The sequence below is a fragment of the Protomyctophum bolini genome (assembly GCF_963924005.1).
Source record: "Protomyctophum bolini genome assembly, chromosome: 19".
Classification (NCBI taxonomy): domain Eukaryota; kingdom Metazoa; phylum Chordata; class Actinopteri; order Myctophiformes; family Myctophidae; genus Protomyctophum; species Protomyctophum bolini.
The window spans coordinates 28822781-28825280 of record NC_137880.1 but is presented as its reverse complement, the minus strand read 5'-3'; the positions used below and the strand labels follow the sequence as shown (position 1 = coordinate 28825280).

Below are 2500 nucleotides of genomic sequence, written 5' to 3'. Positions count from 1 at the left end.
GTCAGGGTGAATTTTATGTGTGTGCTTTAGCACAGGGCGAGCTCTTAACCTTTGCCAAGTAAACACCCAATACACACGCACATACACACACACGGACAGACAGACGCACGCACAAACACACACACACACACACACACACACACACACACACACACACACACACATGTACGCACACGCACAAACACACATGTACGCACACACCCACACGCACGCATGCACCTTGGGAGACTTTTGCAAGTTCTCCCAGCAACAGCAAAGCCCTTCCTCAGTTCCCCTAGACTCCGCCCCTCTGAGGGAGCACATGACTTCCTGCCTTCGGACAAAAAAAAGGGAAAGAAGTGCATTTGTCCAACCTGCACTATTCTTCACCTCTCTCTCTCTCTCTCTCTCTCAGCATTTCACTCTGATAGACACAAGCCCTCTCCCACCCACCCGCTTCAGCGCGAGGATCAACAGAATCACCAAGTGTTATTTTCAAATATGAACATCAGCTGACCGGCCACTAGTACACTTATATCCCTGGTTTTGTAACGTCAGCTGACCGGCCACTAGTACACTTATATCCCTGGTTTTGTAACGTCAGCTGACCGGCCACTAGTACACTTATATCCCTGGTTTTGTAACGTCAGCTGACCGGCCACTAGTACACTTATATCCCTGGTTTTGTAACGTCAGCTGACCGGCGACTAGTACATTCTCATATCCCCATGGTTTTGTTCCCACCTTTCAATGACCTCCCCCTCTTTTTCTTTTTGTTTGTTCCCCTCTCGGTGGGTGACAGAACGGAGCCAGCTAGGCCACCGACAAACAAGCAGGGCATCCTCTGACATCTGGGTTTGTAGAACAAAGCATATTGTTCAATGGCAGCATGACCCAATTCACTGGTCTCCTATGTTTACATGTGTTTGTATAGGAGCACGAGTCACATGTGATTATGCCGGCCTGACTATGTGTGTGTGTGTGTGTGTGTGTGTGCAACCACGCGCAATGGCAACATTACATTGGGATAGCTTCTATAACTAAGTGTGCGCAACTTGTCGTGTCTGTCCGTAAAGCCTTTGTTGATAAAAGGCCTCAATTCATGAAAGCGGCCACGTGTTTAATAAGCTGATTACAACGAGGCAGATGGGATGATGGTGATGATGAGGACGGTGACGTTGTCCAGGGTGACAAACTCCACTCCGCTGTGTCAGCTCATATCAGCACGTAGCCTGGTGTATCTTCAGCCATCTTTATTTGAGTGTGTGTGCGTGCGTGTGCGTGTGCGTGTGCGTGTGCGTGTGTGTGTGTGTGTGTGTGTGTGTTTTCACTCGCTGGGCGCCCTCCCCTCCCTTTGACTCCCACTTTGTGGCAAGTTGTTCTGACCTTGTCCCAAAAAGGACTGGATTCAGGTTTGCGTGCTATCTGTAAATGTTCCAAGTTGAATCTGCTCTCCGTGTGGGAATGCACACAGCCTCATCTTTTATACGCCAATCACCTTCAATAGAGACGGGTGGAAAGGCCGTTCCAAGGAAAAGTCAACTTTCCGTATTGACTGATTGGAGAGCAAATTGAAACGGGCTGACCCTGACTTCAAATGTACCTCAGCGCTGTTTTCACAGAGGACATGAGAGTGTGTGTGTGAGACGTGAAGTAGCTTATAGGCAGTAGTGCTGACAGAGGAACTAAACAGACTTAGGAGGACGTGCTGGGCAGTACATTAACTACTCTATTTTATACTTTGTCATATTATGATGGTGATGGCATGGCTACAAGCTCACAATGCACCTAGACGCGCTCTGTTTCTGCTATTTCTGAAAACCTTTTCAAAACATCGTTCGTTTTGCTCATAATGACGTGCCAAAAATAGGGATGCTATATAGGTTGAAAGTGGTAAACACAAAAACCTGACCAGCTCTGTTCCTCCGCTTCTCAGAAAAGACGACATAAACTAAGGAACTCCTTTACTGTCGTCTTGTCTCTTTTCCTGTCTCCTCGTTGTCTTTCTTTCTGTGCTAACACAGTGGAAAGTGAGAGGGGATATTACACATTATATGAATTCTATTTTATATATTTCCATCCACAGTAGCACTTTTCATTTGTTTCCATAAAACAACAACCCTCAAATCCAAACAAAACTCAGCAGACCTGACGATGCCATCGCTGTTGCATCACTGGTTAACCACAGATGACCCTGTTTTACACTTCATCTTGTACATCGTCTATTTTCACTATTTTAGATTTTGTTTTCTTCCTATCTGTCCTATAACGACATGCCCAAAATAGGAGGTGGTTAAATGAAGGCAAAACATCTCTGCTAATGAAAGGCCACTACGCCTTGCATACCGTGGCGTGACGAGCACCGTGCGCCTCAGTGTCATGGCGACGTGATGGAATCTCATTAGAAGAGTCCATGCTTAGACTGTATATATTGTTATCGGATCCCGCTGTTTATTTTTAGGCCAGCTTGGACGCGAGTGAACTTAAACACCCCGGCCTGCCATAACGGGGTTATTTGGGG

General features: G+C 46.6%; 1 protein-coding gene across 1 annotated transcript in view; it reads right to left on the bottom strand.

Annotated features, from left to right (window-relative positions):
* foxo3b (forkhead box O3b) overlaps positions 1 to 2500 on the bottom strand; it is a 47289-nt gene that overhangs the window by 20486 nt on the left and 24303 nt on the right. The gene's annotated exons all lie outside the window — the stretch shown is intronic.